The 19,730-nt window shown below is 36.4% G+C and overlaps 1 protein-coding gene across 11 annotated transcripts in view; it reads right to left on the bottom strand.

Annotated features, from left to right (window-relative positions):
* LOC145734448 (protein pangolin, isoforms A/H/I/S-like) overlaps positions 1-19,730 on the bottom strand; it is a 78,881-nt gene that overhangs the window by 32,267 nt on the left and 26,884 nt on the right. Inside the window, exon 2 of one of the 11 annotated variants that reach the window (XM_081987819.1) lies at positions 7,539-7,573. The exons of the other annotated variants lie outside the window; for them this stretch is intronic. The gene's annotated coding sequence lies outside the window, so the exon portion shown is untranslated. The remainder of the gene's footprint in view (positions 1-7,538; positions 7,574-19,730) is intronic. 11 annotated transcript variants of the gene reach the window in all.

Genomic DNA, 19,730 nt, shown 5'->3' with positions numbered 1-19,730 from the left:
AGCTGTTGGATACGGTATTCGAGATATTTACTCTAAATAGGACTAGAATTAATTCTAGGAGGGAGACCAAAAGAACCGTCATAAAGGTAAATAATTACCGTCGTGAAACTAGCAATTACCATGGTTAAAAATGGATGGAAGCTATACTTTATGCCACTTCGGGGATTTAGAGAACCGTGTCGAATCACTGCGAAGATCCCATTTAAAGATCGTCCGTTTCGCTATTTAGACAAAAAATCAACGCTTTATATGGGGGAGCGATTTGCAAAACGGATTAGAACGACCGATGAGTGATTAGTTACTGATGTCTAGATTTGCCTCGCTTTATTACGAGTTAATTATGGTTGACGATAGTTAACATTTAAAACTGGTTTTCGAATGGAAAAACTCAAGACCGACTGCTTTTTTTTCTGTTTTAGAATTGTCCGTGTTTAGATAAATGACAGCAATTTGGAAGAAGAGCTAATTGCAATCGATCTCCCAATATAGAACACTTTTGTATTAATTCAAGTGATCAAAGAATACGATTTGCTAAACAAAAATGGGATGATCGCTAGAGGGCATCAAATTGACTTACAATTATTTATGAATTTTAATCTTAAGTAAATGTCTATGGATTGACAATAAAATAAGCTCTTCTAAAATATGGCACACAACATGGTTTATAAGGAACAATTTAGACGCTAGAGGGCGTCAAAGATTACTTTGAATATTTATGATTCACTTTTGAATAACTCGCTTATTTGCAACACTTTCTGCTGAAGTTAAAAAATTATAGACAACATTGCATAACTTAAAACAAGAATAGAACTGCTACCCAAGAAAAATTGAAAAGTGCGTTCAAAGTGTCAAAAGTCAACATTTTCATATAAGACACCCTGTACTATTTGTAGATTAGTGGATTGAGCACACTTAGGACTACACGGTGATCCAAACAGTGCTAGTTTTGTTTGTTTGTTAGTTAATTTTATAAGTCAACTTAAAAACCTAAAAAAAGTGTTGGCAGAATGTGAGTGAATTAGTTGACAAAATCAGGTTTCTGTCACGTTCTGGAATAGTTAAGTTCAATCAGTTCGAAAATGGCTTGTATAGGTTGAGTCAGCTTCATTATCGCAAAGTACAAGTCAAGTTCAAATAAAACTGGATATAGATAAGGTGAAAGAGTGAAAATCCGGAGCAGAATCGTCTATGAGGAAATCTCGCGACGGCAAACAGATTAAAAATGAAATTACTGTTAACATAAACACACTACAAGATTTACAGGCGTATTAAAATTGTGTTTGTTTTCGTTTCGCCGAGTACGCGCGCTTGTTATTGTGTTCTTTTTCAACTTTACCGTTTTCGTTAAATAAAACACCTTCTCCAGATAATACAAAATAAACAATCGAGGGGAGGCTACAACACAATGAACCGGGGATTACTCGATACGGACCGGAAACCCCGAAGATCTCGGAATGGGCAAACATTTTCGAGAAAGCCCCACCTCGACGAAAAAGCCAAAAGAAATCCCCCGGCAAATATTTATATTGGAAAATTCGCTGTGCAAGGGGGGGAAAGGGTCAGCCCCTGCGGGCCGCCGGACTGCCGATACTATTTCATTATCCTCTCGGAGGAACGCAATATACATAACTCCCTCTCGACCGGCCATTCTCCAGTTATATGCAAATTCCCGGGCTCCAAATAGGGAGAGAGAGAGAAGGAGAGGTCGTCCGGAAAGGGCAAAAAGAAAACTACCCTACAGGAATTTCTTATTTTAATGGGGGGTGGCCCAGAAAAGGCGGACGACGGAGTCCGGAAATTCTTTTTATCATTCCCAGGCGAACAAACGAGGAATTATTTTATTTTTGCTCTGTTGGATCCGTTGTTGCCTTTTCTTATTTTTCAGACAAAAGTCAAAATATACAGCTCTTTTTATAAAACTACTTACAATCATATAAAATTTTAAGTGTCTTGTCTAGTTTAAGTGTTTAAGTTGACATGCTTTATGTCATTTTCCTGAAAAATGTTTCCTATAAGGAAGATACTGTCCTCCAAATTTCAGTAATTTCTGTAATATTTTATTTTATAAAAATAGTGCTGCAAAAAGTGGTTGTCCTTAAAATCATCCCGTTACTGGCATTCAATTTTTTAAACTATATGTAGTGTAAATCTGAAGTTTGAATGTGTACTGAATAGTTTAAAAGTTAAGTCTTATAATTCGTTTTTTCAGACTGTAATCCATGGTCGAGTGTCTAAAATAGGATTTCAAAAACTAAAAACAGTCCGGAATGAGTGAAGAACGAAGTGATGAGGCTTAAAATGACGTTTTCAGTGGCTTTCAGGCCTGATAAGTTAAAAACGTTGTGAAGATAGTCTTGAAACTTCATTTTTCAAACTGTAAACAGTGTAGATTTTTAAGAAATGCTTGAATTTTCAGCACTGAGGTGTCTAGAAGTCAATTTAATAGCGATAAAGCTTGGAATGACATTTTTAAGCCTAAGAAGAATGTAAAAATTGTTTTTTAAATCTGCTATGTCAAAAACTAAAAAAAAAACACTAAAAATAGTCCAGAGTTCTAAAAAAGTAAAAAGAACTTAAAAAGCTAGTTTTTAAATCAATTTTCATGAACCTATGTCAATCCAGTATTAAAAACTATTTTCAAGACTAAAATTAAAACTTACTTCAAATGCAAATTTTAAGCTTCTAATGTCACTTATTCGCGTCCAAGTCAATGTTCAAGGTTTAAAAGTGTGAATTTATAATTAAAAATTCCAGAAAAAATAGTTTTTCATGTCTACAAGTCAATTTTCATTACTAAAGTCTTTCAATTTGTTTGAAAACTATGAAAGACAATTGTTAAGCCTCTGAGTCAATTTTTACCGTTTCAAAGACAATTTACTGGTTTTTAAGTCAATTTGCAAGACTAAAGTTGTTCAATTTATCCGGAAACTATGAAAACTGGTTACAAAGTAATTTTTTAAGTTTCTTGAGTTATTTTCTGGTTTCCAAAACTATTTTTAAGTTGGGTTAGGTTGGTTTTAGATCTTTGAACGTATTAACTCCATTATTTCGTAAACAAAGTTTCAAATTAGAGTTTTATAAGAGATGCTTTGCTAATTTGGACTGTATTTTCTTTAGGAAGCATTTTTCAGGAAAATGACATAATGCATGTTAACTTATTACCTTACTACTGGACCACCCTGTATACTGTTTTCCGTTCAGACCGTATAGATAGTTTTTCTGAACCAACCTTCTTCCTCTGATTTATGTACTATCCAGATCTCTAAAAGAGGTGGAAGACAATTATTGATACAAACGACAGTGAAGATTTCGTGTGTGGTTCAGTTGGATGTGATTTTTGTGCCCCGGGCCGTAATTTATTAGGCAAACGACACAAAGAAACTGTGTTGGTTCTCAGAAGCTGCGCCCGAGGGGTACCGAGCGCGTTTGTGGTCTTCAAGGCTTCCGTTTCAACGTATAATTATCTAAACCCACATCGATTTGCAAAATGCGAAACGGAAATATCAAAAACGGTTTCGCTTAAAACGCGTGTGCGAGAGATAGAAACAGGGAATTGGTCGGGAGTAGCAGCCAGGAGAAAGATGAACGAGGGCAATTTGCACCTCATCAGACAAAAGTGGCCGATAATTGGCTTTAATGGTTGAGTTTTTCGTCTCAACAGGCGAAGATTTAGCGGCGTTTACCGCACGTCAACAATCGCGTGAACCAGATAGGCGGTGCTCTCTAATGCGCTAATTACTTTACCGCACCTCGACACCGCACGCAATAGCCCTATTACTTAGTTACTACGATTACGGGAGCAACAGTGTGGTCGCAATAAACTTTGATGCGCACAGTTAGGGCTCCGCTGGTCGCGGCCACGCTCTTTTATCAACCTTAATCGACTCGGTTACGGCCAAAGGAGCGCCAGAAAAAGTCTTCTTCTTATCATATCAAGTATATCTCTTACGATCGGATTATTAATAACTTGCTGAAAAACTGGTCCTAGTAACTAACCCCCAGTCAGTTTAATGTCGTTTTTTACAGTCCGGATGATTTATGAACAGTTTCTACCGGCAATCAACCCCAAAAAACCATGAGAATTTTGGGAACAAGTTGACCAAGAAGAACAGAAGTTTGGTGAACAAAACTTGCTAGAGAGAGAGATTTTAAGTTGCAGAATATTCGAAATGATTTTGCTGTACTGTATTGTAGAATGATTTTGATCAGCAGCAATGGCAGTGTTGCCAAATGATGACACCAGAACTATGACTGTAGTGTCAATGAACTTGTTTCTGTGCCTCGTTGCTCAATCACCCTGTATTACCGATCTACTGTACAGAATTCACATGTCATTTACAGAGAATTAAGTAAAAAATATTCCGAAACTAAGTAGAGGATCATGTAAAACGTGAGAACGTCTTTACTAAAACCCTCTCCAGATCGGCTTAAGCCATCATCAGGCTTGATGGATTAACATCACTGTTTCGTTCAGATCTCAAGGAAGAACAGTTGGTTTTATCTTTTTACAGTATGAATGAAAGAACGGATGCGTTGAAACACTAAAAAAGAATATTTTACAGCCTTCTAAGTTTAATGACTTCAATTTAACTTATCCTAACCCTAAAAAGCCTCCCGAAGTACAGTAGAGGCGGTTTATGAGTGAAAGCACGTGACCAATACTACACAAATGTCAGATTATCTCTGTTCAACAAATGGAGCAAGGAAAGTCAAAACCTCCAATTTTGCTATTGATGTATTGCTAACTAAGTTTAGACTGTGACTGTACAACAGTATGCACTACAAAGAAAATCACAGTCTGAACCTTAACCAAAATGACTATCGTTGCATACGGCCGTTAGTCTACCAGACCGTGAAGCTCTAAATAATATTTTGAACTAAAAATTTGTTGAAATATTGACAGTTTTGACGTTGTACTGTCAGTTAAGGGCGTGGTCGGATAACTAGACAGCTGTCACAACTGTCAAAAAACGATTAATAAAGATGTACAGTAAATTTTTTGGCCAAAGGACTTGTCAGAACAAATAAATTATTTTACGTTTCTAGGGCCTGATTTTGAACAGTTTTGACGTTGAATTGTCAGTTTACAGCATAGTCGAATGGCCAGACAAGTCACAAGTGTCAAATATTAATCCATAAAGCTCTAAAACATAATTCTAACTGAGATTATTATGAAATGTTATCACAATTCTGACAGTGTTGATGATGTCACAACTGTCAAAAATCGTTTCATGGAGATATAAAGTGCTTCTTAAAGAAAAAAAAATTGTACTTCAATGACAGTATTACATAAAGTATCAATTCAGTATTGTATAAGTGGTTGCATAACTAAACAGTAAGTTGTATAGTATCGATGGTACTTTTGTACTGTAAACAGTGACTCTAGATTAATCAAACTGTCAAATCTGACATCTTGAGCATCTTAGTTTTTATAGGTTGAGCTGTAAATTTCAAGATCTTAGGTTAGATTTTGATAATTCAATTTGCGTTACCATTGAAGAATAACATGAATAATTTTTTGTGTGGTATGTTTGGATTGTTCAGTGGTCCAACAACATAAATGTTAGTCAAACATCGTTACCGAGACCGAAAAATAGGTAGTCAGAATTTAAAATTCGGTCCTTCTCGGAATTTTACGCCTCTTGAAACTCTACGGGGTGCGGTCGAGTGTCAATCAGAAACAGGTCTGGACTGTGCGCTGCTCCCCCGCAAATAATAGCCAATGGGTAATGGTCCAACTTAATTGGATCATCCGGCTCCTTTAGCGAACGGTCAATCGGATCTTCCCCTTCGAATATCCGGAGAATACAAATATTTGGCTTTTTTCTGCCAAGAAGGACACTTTACCGGAAAAAAGCAGTTAAAAATGCACCACCCCAAAACCATTAATTACGATTTCAATTAGCCCGAACCGAATTTAAAAAAAAAGTTAATAACTGGGCTTAATCGGCTCGAGCTGAGTCATTTCACTGTCATTTATTTTAAATCCATCTCGCTTCTGGACATTGTAACGACGTTTCTACCTGACCAGAAATTGCTTTTTCATCCAGGGACGGAGTCCCGAATGTCTAATTGCGGCCGTACCCAAATTGCCACAAACCCAGTCCGGTCCTGTCGAAAAAAATGCCACTTTCTCTCCCAAATGGAATTTGAAAGAGAAAAAAAATCATAAAGCAAACAGGGCAGACCCAAATAACAGGTAGGCAGGATGCTTAGGATGTTAGACAAGGTCTCTCTGGGCTTAACAAACAAAACACCTGTGCCTTTCTTATTAACGTTCCACGAAATATAAATAATGTTAACAATAACAATGACACCCAATGTCGGTTTAGTTAAAAATCTCGTCGCCAAAGTTAAAAACTAGTAAATTTTGTAGTTTTGCAAACTGAAGCTTGATTGCTTCATATGTCTGGTTGCCTACTCGCTTCGAAGACAAGTCAATTGGCTGTCTTTATTTATTTAGCCCAGGAGAGAAAGAGTCAACCATACTTTAACGAGTATGATTTACATGTGCAGTATTTGTGAAAATGACAGCACAGTGGATAGTTTGTGATTGGTCAAAAAAAGCAGCAAAGCAGCTCCTTAAGCAGTTAACCATATCATTCTATTACTGTCTTGAAACTTAGTCGTCTTGGTAAATTAGCTAACTAGATCAGCTAAAAGAACCCTAAAAGATTACTTTACGTTTTAGTTATACATTGATAAGGTTGGACTGTACACCTGGGGGAGGTAGTAAAGAAGATCCAGCGAAGAAGACGTCTGAAAATGGACCGCCAGGTCATTCGTAACCAGCAGACTACTGCACAAACTTCATTAATCATTAATCAACTCATTTATATGTGCATCATGAACGTGACGGATAAGGAATACCAGGCTGGCCGAGGCGGGCATGGAGAAGTGCTAAGAGAAAGAGAAATCTGAAGAAAATTCAAAGTTGGCAATAGACAGCAATTTTCCATTTTCCAATTCAAGCAGTTTGCTGTGTACAAACTGGAGCAAAATTAAATTTACAAAAAAAGTGGCATTCCAGCGTGGCAAAACCTCACATCAAGCCATTTTTTCAGTTGGAATGAACTATGCCAATTAATAAATAGTTTCGTTAACGACGCATAAATCCTTATGGGATAATTCCGTTAAATCGGAAACGTATTGTCGTGCCGACGCGTAAAAATTTGTCTTAAAACCTCCTGGAATGAATGCGATTCAACAGGGCAAATCGCATTATTGTGGGCAATTACATCGCGACAAAAACCAGCTCCGGCTACCTAGAACAACATTCCCATTCCGGGGGACCCGGATCGTCTATTTCTAAATTAAATTAATCCAGTTCAGGAGGCTGCGGTTCTCCGTAAATTTATGACAAAGATAAATATTTAAATTCCTATCTTTATGGCATCTCTTCGCGTTTTAACACCCGTTCTACTAATTGAACGAGACAGAAAAACCATTACGAAACACGCTAGACGCTTGTAACTTGTCAGAATTTATTCGAGCTTAATAGCGTCAAACGGTAGCGATCATCATCTTTTAACACTTACCCAACGATGACCGCCTTGAAACCATGCAAACTCACCTGAAAACCAAAAAATCGCATAAACAAACAGTAAGGAAATTCAATAGAAGGTTGATTAGAGATCACAAATCAGCTAAGGCCTGTAATTTAAAAAAAAATGAAAGAACGTAGCAATTTGTGCCCTCTTCTAAGAGATTGCAATGACAGATTTTCAACAACATTAAGAAGGGTCTAATTACAAGATAACACGTAAATTACACTTGAATTTTCACACACACTCTGTACTGAGTTTTGACGTTTCGGACCATTCAGTATTATGCAGGTAGTGTCGTGTCTAGTGACCTGCATTAAAAATTGAAACCCCGTCAAACCCAAGTCTTTTAAAGACCAATTGAAGGAGACACAACCGGGTATTATGAAAAACTAATTTTCCCCGGGGAAAAAGGGTTGAGTTTCCTCGAAAAAGCCAACTCTAATTGCGGGCTCGTTATTAGACACGCAGTGGGAAAAGAGTTGACAGTGACCAGCAGATGAAAAGATGAGTTTTTTCAAGCTGTCATTAAAGGGGCGCGGTCTGCGTGACCTGGCCTGGTCTGCATTTAAAAATGTCCCCAAAGGAGCGGGGTGATTTTTCTCCGCTTTATCAATAATGCATCAGGGGAGCATTACTCAACAACGTCATTAAAAAAAAAAACTCTTCGACACACACAAGACTGTTAAAAGACCATATATATACGGGAGAAAACGGTCTTTACGGCACTGGTAAGTATTAGGACGGCGTGCAAGGCGTTTTAAGTGCACCCATGAATATTGGATGTGACCCGAGTGACTAGGCGAGGTGGTTCGAATCGCTCTCAAATATTTACCGGCTTTTTAGAGCCACTTATATGCCAAAGTCTTTGGTTGTTTTACTCCCAGGACGGGATTCTTACCGTCAAAATGTGAACGACTCTAAAATGTATTAACCGCTTTTTCATCTCGTGCTAACCGTCACACGATGGAACATATACAGGAGGTTTAAAAAATTGAAAGAAAAACAGTTAAATTTTAAAATTTGCATGTTATGGTTGCGTTTACCCTGTAAGTGAGTGTAAACCTGGTCCACTGGGTGGAGAAAGTTACTCTGAACATTTGTGGTCTCCATTACACCACGTCCTTAAAATAAGTGTTGTGCAGATTTATACAAGTTCACTTGTTGTTTTGACTGTGATAATTATTAGACGATCTGTCACAGTCAAAGCAACATTTAACCTGAAGGTGATCAAATAATTTCGATGCATGCAGGCAAAAATTCCTGGTTTTGAAAAATGTCACGTTTGACAAATATTAAACTGAAAAGAAGAAAGCCTTGAAATCGTTTCTATAATTAGCGTTTGTTTATTGGTCAAAATCGGCATCCATCAAAAAATTAGTGAGAATCTCTTTATTCCTGCTGAAATCCAGCATTAAGCAACTTTACGTCTGCTACCAGCGAAAAGTAAAAGTGTATACGAGAAGGAATTGGTGGAATTCAACAAGTGGAGAAGAAAAGAGGTCTAGCAGAAAGAGCAATCACAGAAGAGGTTCTATTATCGTATTTTTTAATGTGAAGCTTCTTCAATGTGGACAAAATATTCGATGTTAAAAGTGCATAGAAGTATTGATATTTCGAAGTATGATAAACTTATATTTCAATTTAAATATGAAATGTTTTATTTTGAACCTTTTACAAGTTGCAACAATCGTGGGAGTCGCGGATGCTTCTCGATGCAACGAATTAACCTTTTTGGATATCAGCCAAGTCCAAGACAAAGACAGTTACTTCCATGTGCTCATTCCGACTACGAAAACAAACATTTCAAGAACCTTCATTGAAGGACCCTTTTCAGTCAATGTTGTAGAAATACATAAATCTGCGACCTAAAACTGCTGATTTTTGCCAAATGTGGATGGAAAACACAACCTATTAGAGAAGTGTTATATGATACGACTACCCTCGTTTTTATCAGAATTTGCTCGTTAGAATTAGTTCGGTTGACAAATCACCGATGCATATAGTTGAACACGACCATCATCAACAGCAGCGTCAAATTAACAGAAGGACAGAAGAAGTACGGTTGGACGATCGGACCGCCTCCTGGAGCGCTAACGCGAAGGACAAACAAAGCGTGTGCAGCATGCGGGATATGCATACCCGATGAGGAGGCTCTCGTAGAAATAATTGCTCGCCCTTTGAGTGGTGGGTAATTTGGCATGGCGCCGGCACGGGGGTAATTTACGCCAAGTCTCGTAATTTGCAATCAGCATACGAAACATACGTGCGCGCCCATTCATATGTGTATTATGCGGCTAAAAACCCAGTCGACTTCGTCGTGTTTAATTATACTTTTCCTCCAGAAGGAGGTAGTGGAGTGGCCCCGCCAGTCAATTTCCTACTCTCGAGCGTTTGCCACCCGCATTAAAAGGGGCATTAACTCGAAAATGGGACGGTTTTTAAGACTCGAAGGGCGAGAAAAGCCTTCCCCAGCGAGGGGTCTGCGTTCTGTTTAGTTGCTCAGGTACAGAAAGAAAAAAAAACCATCGAGATACGTAAACAGATAACAAATTAGTTTCGAGGCGCCTTCGGTGCTTAAAAAGGGGCCCCGTTATCTCGCTGTGTTTTAGTCTGAGGTTGCTTTTCAGATACCTTAAGGGATTATCTTGTTTCTTTGTTTCTTTTCTTTCAGGCTGAAACACCCCACTCTTTTATCTTGGTAACTGAACATATTCCTTTCAAAACTTGGAAAAATGCAATTTTTTCAAAAGTGCAATTTTGGCAAATTTTTCAGAATGCGCAGCAAAGGGCATTTATGCTAAACAATCTTATATTAGATGCAATAAAAAAATTAAAAGCTTAAATAAAATGTTTTCAATTTTTTTAGTCGTCACAATCACATAACTTGACAGTTGAGCTAATCAAACATTTGGCTGAATTGACGGTTGAAAAATTGGTAATTTAAATTTAGACAGTGGTAAAATTGTAAGAACTACGTCACGTGACTTGATGATTCAATTTTGAACTTGCATCACGTCAAAAGTCAAAATGTCATACAAACTATGGTTGAAAAGTGCTAGGAAGCATATTTGATTTCATAGGTAGGTTTTCATTGAATAAGTTAAAACTAAACTATAATCTATTTAAAAACTAGAAGCAGCGAATGAAGAAGCCTGACATACACAAGCAAAAAAAATCCCCAGATTTTATTTATTAGGTTTGGGTGACATTGGCAGTTTGCTGATGTTTAAGTTAAAGAAATAAAAATAAGAAAATGCAAATTTTGGCGAAAGTATTAAGCTGTAATAACATAGGCCATTTTGTTTAATCAGAATGAGGTAAAATGAGACGGACATTGTATTGTAAACACTGACGCCAAAATACGTCTAATCTAAGATCTCAAAAAGTTAAGATAAGAACATGCAAGCCGTTTTGCTCTATCTAATTCTGAAGTTCTAGTTTTTAAATAGACTATGGCAATGGAAAATAAAAGAAATCTAAGGTTAACGATGGCGCTTTTCCAGAAACAAGGCGACCGATTCTCGCTCGGTTCATTCTAGAAATTAATTATGCGAACGGCAATGGGGCACTCGCATTGGACGAGAATTCGAATGTGCAACGACTTATGTCCCCCAAGGACCGGTTCATTAAATTCTTCCGCGATATGGGCCCTATTAATGGGCGCAATCTCGTTAAAGAAATATATAAACCCTCTCGTCAGCATCTCGAAAGTGGTCCTTCCGCGAACCGAGCAATCCCCCCATCTAGGATGTTTGGTTCAGTTGCTTTCAAGCAGGTGTAACGGTCAGTTTCAGCTTGGCCGTGGAAATTTCTGGTGTCGGACACCGGATTTAGATAGTTGTGAGCTGAATTTGTTGAGGTTTTAAGGGCGCCACAATGTTGATTTACGAGCTTCATGAATATTAATCAAACGTGAGCGTGACGTCGCGCATTAACTGGTTAATTTCTTGAAATGCCCCTTTCGTCTGGCTTTTTAGGCCTTCGTCCAAATAATGTTAAACTTCATCAGAGCCCCAGGCTGGTAATTAGCTCGGATTAGTAAATTTCCTCACGTTTCTCCGAGTGGCGCCACTTAACTTTTAATAAAGTGTCGTACATATAATGTTATTCAGTACCGCAGGCGGTACCACTATCGTTGTTTTTTTTGATTAATAAAATAATTGTAGCGTGAAATTTGATTTGGACGACATTCAGTAACATTCACCAGAACTGCATGTGTGAGTGTATGGGCAGACGGTTTTTGCACTGTTCCTCGACGGGCAGACCACTTCTTATAAGATTCCTTTTGTTCTTGAATGAGCAGGAATGCGCACCATTAAAGCCTTAATGGCGGACGTTGTGCGATACTTTATCTTTCAAGACCACCGATCATTTACATCTCCAATCGGTTCACACATAACATTAACGCTAAGAGACCTTTTTTTCTATTTTTAATTATGTCTAATCGTACTGCCTATAAAAACTATTTTTTTTTAAACCTTTTTGCAACTTGTGAACCAAGAAAAATCGAAATCCAAAAACGTTGTTACGATATAAAGTTGTTCTAAAGTGATCTGCAGTGGAACTATGTAAGGGAATAGAAAATACATTTCTTTCTTCATCTCACTTTGACTTGCATCCTACTACAAGTCCGCCTTGTTTAAATCTCTGTTTCTGTCTCTTAGCAAATTACATGGTACCCCTACTGGTCCCATTGTAAACAAGGCTTACAAAGTCATAAGTTCAATCCCGTTTGGTCAATCGATATAGACAAACCGATAGAATCAGAGCAAGACAGCAACAAAATAGAACTGACACTTGACACTGATGGCAACATTTCTATTTTGTCGCAGTCAGCTGTCAAACGACCTTTATCACGTTTTCGGTTTATCCTCCAACAAGTCAAAACGAATAAATTAAGCGCTTTAAAATTTAAAATAAAAGTCAAAGCAGAAAATGAGAGTTGTTTTTGTGATTACTTCATTCACTTGTCTTTGTTAACGTCAAATCCTGTTGATCTTTAGGATCGACTAGTCAATCCAATTCGTTAATCTGCGTTGTTGATCTAGGGAATTTTATGGCGTTTTACTTGATCGGATTCAATTTGCTGGATATAAACGTAGTCATCGAGTCAAAAAGTGCAACAAACAACCATTGATAAACCCATGAAATGGTAACCTTTGCCCTTTCCTTGTCCACTGGTAAATTGACAATATCCTTGTTTTCATAAATTGTTTTTGGGACAATTTTAGATGTTGTCTTCTTGCGGTTTGTATTTGAAATTTCCAACAGTTTTAGTTAACTGACAATAATAAATCACTTCAGTGATTTGACAGTCTTTTTATCTTCTACGATAAGTTTTGACTTTAATAATTATCGTTCGGAAAAATTGCTCACATTTTACGATTACGTTCGGTCGGAGGTGCGCGACGTCGATTACTGAATAAGCGTTATTAAGGTCTACCAAAGCTGTTATTATCCTTTCGGAAAAAATTATCGCTCGACATTGAGGCAATCGCATTCCGCAAATCCTACACGTGATCATACCTTTCGTATGACTCGTTTTCCGCTATGATGCCAGCCAATTTACGATCAGTACTAAAATTTCAGTGGAAACCACTTTTACTTTTACAAATTTCATTGCAAACTGATACGGACCTGATATTTCTGCTATCAACAGGCCAGGACTGCAAAGCCTTTATTTATACCATATTACGTACCTGATATTTCGAGTCATAATAGTTTATTATTCAACGAGCGTGTAATAATAGCTATTACTCCCGAGTAAGTAATAGCCATCACATGCGTGTAGAATGCTATATTTTTTATACGACTGTGATAAGTTAATCAATGTAAATTGAGTCACACTGATTTTGTTACTTTTTGACAGTTTTCAGATTTAGTACACAACTGTAACTGACGGCCAAATGTCATAACTGTCAAAATTCCACTCATAAAGCTATAAAATAACTTTGATACTGCTTATATTGGTTTTACTGGATTTGGTGTGTGTGTGGGGTGTTTTGTGGCTTTACAGCTTTATGGAGAAGGTTTCCACGGTTGTCATATTTAAAAATAGACTAAATACAAGTCAGAAACACACAACCAAATGTTACAAATGCCAAAAAAGTACTGATGAAAGTATAAAATGCATTCAACCAAAATCACACTGATTTCGTTACTTTTCAAGTATGTTTCAGTGTTTTGTACCTCTATGGGATTGAATTTGACAGTTCCCAAGTTTAGAATAGAACAAAAGACAGAGTTGTAACTGACAGCAAAATGTCATCTGTCGAAAACATGACATAACAATGTAATAGAAAGGTGAATCAATATTTAAGGATATTTACATCTTCACAGAAAGGTAAATATTTTAAATTTGACAAGCAAACGTAATATTCAAAACTACTGAGTAATTCAAGAGGGCTTAGGTCAAAGTTGATTTTGACTTCATGGAGAAATTGGCATTACTGCGTTCAAAAGAGCTAAACGTCCTAAAATTCAAATAGGACCCCATGTACATTTTACAGTCATACGATTATCCTTGCCCAAATCTACACAGTGACCTGAAAAATGCAATACGAAAAGTTTTTAGTTTCTCAGATATTTGAGGACAAAAAGGGCTTGAAAATTACCATCACTGCGTTCAAGTTGTCAAAAATTCGTATGGGACACCCTATATATTTTTCAGTCACTCTATTCACTTTGCCCAGATCTACACAGTGACTTAAAAAATTCATTACACAAAGGGTTTGGTTTCCCAGATATTCGAAGTCACAGTTGACCTTAAAACGCAAATGCTGCAAAACCAACTTAGCATTAGGGATGGAAACACAACCGAATTTCCATGAATATGTACGTCTTTACGTCATCGTTGTTAAGCTATTTGACAGATGACACTAATGACAGAATGTCTGATTCTTGAAAGTTGACCATCACGTGACCAAAGAAACTGAGTGTCAACTGTCAAGTTATCAAATAGTACTAATTTAATAATATCGAACAATCTCGGAAATACGTATGTCTTACTTTGTACGAATTGCTTTTGTCATGGTCGACTTTCGAGAATCGGACTGTAGGTTTGGTTATTCCTCTTTACACAAATCAAACATGTCAAATTCACGTCTGTTTGGTGTAGGGAGGAAAGTTGCAACAATCTTTAAAGACATATTGGTTTTCGAATCAAACATGTCCAAAATAATAACCGAATATTGACGTTTGACACCTGACAGGGCTCACTGTTAATGACATATGACAAGAAACATGTGAACGCTGGGTGTTTTCACGATCCCAGCCCTACCTAGCAATAGCAGCAGTAGAGATGTGGTGGGTTCGGTTCAAGAACCGAACTGCAGATCGTATGCAAGTCGATTAATTACGCGTACGTTTACTTAACATCGGCAATTGGACCGTTTCGTCGGTTAAGTACCGGAACATCGAATTTGAGGGTCAACGTTCCGACTCGGTCCGAAACGAAGGTCAGTCGACGTTGTTCCTGCTGCCGTTGCTCCTCTTAAATACCACACCGAACAGGTATTAAGATTCCGAACCTGTCAGTACATCGAAACGTAATAAATTATAGTCATTATTTAATAAATCCCATTGATGTATGTTTCGGGACGTATCTCTCTTGAATTTTTAACTGATCATTAAACGATAGGAGAGACTGACCTGGAGCATCTCTAAGAACGACTTCACGTAGCGTAATTGGGATTTAATTCGCGGTTAATTATTAACTGATGATGAAAACTGGTCGGGTATCTCCACTTTGTAAGACTTGGGAAATTAAATCGCCATTAGTCTCAATAGACACGTTTGTCGAGTGAGAAATTGTTTTTGGCCGTCAGCTGCCCGACGAATTAATATTTCAGTAAATTCTTGGTCATTTAAATTTACTTAGCCACGCTAAAGGACCGATCATTAATCTTGGCCGCGTTTAGTTTTGATAGCTTTATAGTTCGCGGACCTTGTTTGTTGACAATCCTTCCAAAAACAGGACAACGAAGACTGAAATTTAGATGAATGGATAGATATGGATGAAAAATTCCATTCTTCTATCATCATCAAAAAGTCACAAAAAATACTAATGAGAAAATTAAGAAACTATAAATCACAACATCTCAAGAAATAGGAAGTATACCTTACCGAAATACAGTAAATGAATCACATATAGTGACCAAGACATAGGCGTACCAGGGGTGTACCATTTGAATTTTAAGACTTTTGTCACTTGTCAATTTTCAAGCATTTTCTTCAGCTGGTGGTAGTCAACTTTAATTTCAAATATCTCGCAAACCAAACATATTTTGGATTGCATTTTTTAAGTCACTAGCAAGGAAAATTTAATGACTGTAAAATATACAGAGTGTCCCATTTGAATTTTTCACTGGAACAGCTAGGAAAATCATTGTACAGGGTGCTGCATTTTCGATGGTTTTACGGGATACAGAGAAAACGGTCATAGATAGAAAAAAAGTAGCATACGTGTTCTGAACTCTTTTTCTGAGCTGTACTTGAGCTAAACTTCTTTTGTTTCAAAGATACGGAAAAAGGAAGAACGGTTCCCGGTAGTAGTTTTCATGTAGAATCCAATGGCGTAGTCAGTTTTTTTCTATTCCGTTTAGTTTCTGACATATGACAGTAAGTTACATTTTTTAAATGGAACATCCTATATATTTTTACGTCATTTAATTCTGTTGATTTTTACCTTTTCAACGGTGTATTACAACATATAAGTTTGTAGAGGTTAATCCTGTTATTTTAAAAAAAGACCTTTGCTAAGCTAAAAAAGGACCAATATCTAAAATACCAAACAAAATCGGAAATCATATAAACTAACACATCAGAAAATTAAATATTTTTAATAAATCTTATTAAAAATCTAAGTTACAAACAGTTCTATCGTCACTTTAATAAGAAAAGTGGCCATTTCTATTTTCTACTATTTTTAAGGTTGAAAAACTGTTTATAAATGACATGTAACAAGTTAATATGAAAATAGCCAAATTTTGTTTCGACTGTGGGTATTTTTATACATATTATTTAGCACTTTTTTGTTAAGGAAACGCTTTTTTTCTAATTACCGAGATTAACGTTCACAAACTTATATGTTTTAATACACCGTTGAAAAAGTAAAAATCAACAGAATTAAATGACGTAAAAATACATAGGATGTTCCATTTAAAAAAATGTAACTTACTGTCATATGGCAGAAACTAAATGGAATAGAAAAAAACTGACTACGCCATTGGATTCTACATGAAAACTTCTACCGGGAACCGTTCTTCCTTTTTTGATAACTTTCAGAGCAACTGAAATACAGAAGAGGGTCCAAAAATTACCAATTTTCGAAAACCCCCGTATCTTTGAAACAAAAGAAGTTTGCGCCGCCCACTTTTCGCCAGTCATCTCAGCTCAGAAAAAGAGATCAGAAAGACGTATGCTACTTTTTTCTATCTATTACCGTTTTCTCTGTACCCCGTAAAACCATCGAAAATGCAGCACCCTGTACACATCAATAAGAGAGAACGTTAAATTAAGTAAAATAAGCACTTTAAAATTTTTCATTTTTCAAAAAATTGAAAGAATAGGGGTATTTCTCTACTACTTTTGAAATTCAATATCTCGTTAACGTGAAGAGCTAGAGAGGCAAGTTTTGGCTTATTTATTTAAATCTTCAGTACTAAAAAACTTTGTAAAACAAATACTATACCTGTCATTATTAGACTTAGTTGAGGTGTTTGAAAGGCAAAAAAAATCCTCAATACCAAGTAAAATTTGGTCGCACTCCAGGAAGGACTGATCAAAGCAAACTGAAACTCTTTCGCATGTATCGATTGATGAATTATTAACTGAAACTAAATTATCCTCTGGTCTACTGAAAATTGACATGTCGGTCGTCGTTCTTGAATTATTCGTTGTTGGGGGTAATTTTTCCAAATCGGACCCACGAAAATCCCCAAAACATGACAACCGCAGTTAAATAAATAATCACTTTCGTTTTTTTGATCGCGTTTTAATGACGCTTAATTTCCCCTCCCCGAAAAAAATGGGACAGGTTCGTTCACTCCACGGTTGTTTGACAGAGATAAACGTATTAACGTGATAAGGTGTTATCATTTTTCGCTCTGTTCGATCCACCCACCCGATCGTGCAGCTTCGTAAACACCACCTCGAGTGTCATACTAAGTACGAGCACCGTGTCAGTAGAGTACTTGGATGTTCAATAACTGAAACTTTCCGGTCTTATCAACAGGTTAAGTAAACGTGTTTAGTAAAATCCATTCATTTGAAACGCACGTGGGTGTTAACGATTCCAATTACACCACTATTTTGATACACAACCGAGTAAAATTTCAGGCGACTTGGCACTATTTAGCATTCATTTTTGTTTGCTAATTGATCGAGAAACAATGCGAGTTGGGTTAGGTCGAGGTATTCATGAAATCACCCATTAGAATTGTTGATGCGAGCATAACTTTTTGACATCCGCAGACTGGTTAACTGGAACGTAACGAATCATGCATTATTTATAAGCCAATTTTACCCCACTAGTGTGTACAACCAAATCTCAGAGATAACGAAATTTTAACAACAAACTATAATCTAACATTTTTTCTGTTCGTTTATTAGGTTACGCGATAAAGCGTGTAGAAATAGCTTTGATGATTGTTTGTGTGCATTGTTAGTAATTTATTGGCGTTACAATTTGTTTAAGGTCATGTTTTACATCGTGCTGATAAACCGGATTTTTTGGTTGTTTGGTGTGCAGACAACGAGACGATTCCCATGGGTAATATACAAATCTCATATTTACTTACCGGGGAAAACGGTCTTAAGTCTAGTAGCAGCTGTTGCAGTTTAACTTACCTAAAACAAAACAAAAATTCGTTTTGGATTAATGTTCAATCAATGACTTATTGTCTAAAAACAATTAAGTAAAACGTCACGTACACTAAAATCAATTAACTCGTAAGTTAAGTGCTACAAACAAATTTAATTTAAATACGGTCCTGGTATAAGTATACAGAGTGGTCCAGTTTTAAATGTCAATAATTCACCAATCCATAGCCAATTAAAAAATAAGTAAGTAATAAAAAAATAAGACATTCATTATGTCATTTTCCTGAAAAGTGCTTCCTAAGGAAAATACAATCTTTCAAATTTCTGTTTAAAAAATCGTTTTTTTTGTCATAACTGTCAGACCGTTGGAGCAATATTGATCAAATTTGGAACAAGCACTTTATTACACGTTATGACGGTCAAAGACCCAAAACTAACCCAATCCAATTTAAAAAAGTCTTGGAAACGGAAAATTCACTTAAGAAGTTTAAAAATATTATTGTAGCCAGTTTTCTTAGGTTCCAGATAAACTAAAAGACTTTACTTTTGAAAATTGAATTAAAAAAGATAAAAAATTCAGAAGCTTAAAAGTTGTGTTTATAACCAGTTTTCATGCAAATCGAGAGACTTTAATACTAAAAATTGACTTGTAGACATAAAAACTACTTTTTCAAGAATTTGTTACTACAAATTCATACATTTAAACCTTAAAAATTGACTTGAACCCCAAAATGTGACTGAACTAATGAAAAGTGACATCAGAAGCTTAAAATTTGCATTTGAAGTAAGTTTTCATAATTTGAAGACAAATTTCAATATTTTAGTCTTGAAAATCGTCTTAGATGCAGGACATTAACATTAGATTTATGAAAATTGTCTTGAAAACGAACTTTTCGTGCTTTTTACTTTGCTTTTCAATTTCTTCGAATTCTGGACTATTTTTAGTGCTTCAAAACTGCTTTCAGCTTGGAAAAATCGAGTTTCAAGACTATCTTCACCAAGTTACTGACATAGCAAACTTAAAAAACAATTTTTACATTTTTCATAGACTTAAAATAGCATTCCAAGCTTTGTCACTATTAAATCGACTTCTAGACACCTCAGTGCTAAAAATTCGGGTATTTCTTAATAAACTAGACTGTTTTTAGTGTTTTAAGGCTGTTTTCAGTGCCTCAAATCGAGTTTCAAGACTATCTTTACAAAGTTTTTGACTTATCAGGCCTAAAAGCCAGTTTGTCCACTGACCATAGTCTTGAAAATGTTATTTCAAGCTTCTTCACTATTAAATTGACTTCTACACTCATAGGTGCAATAAATTGTAGCATCTCTAAGAAATTCAGACTGTTTTTAGTGCTTTTTAAG

This window comes from Ips typographus, linkage group LG10 (assembly GCF_016097725.1).
Source record: "Ips typographus isolate SLU linkage group LG10, UJ_Ityp_2.0, whole genome shotgun sequence".
In the NCBI taxonomy this organism is placed as follows: domain Eukaryota; kingdom Metazoa; phylum Arthropoda; class Insecta; order Coleoptera; family Curculionidae; genus Ips; species Ips typographus.
This window is presented reverse-complemented; position numbering and strand designations above follow the sequence as displayed.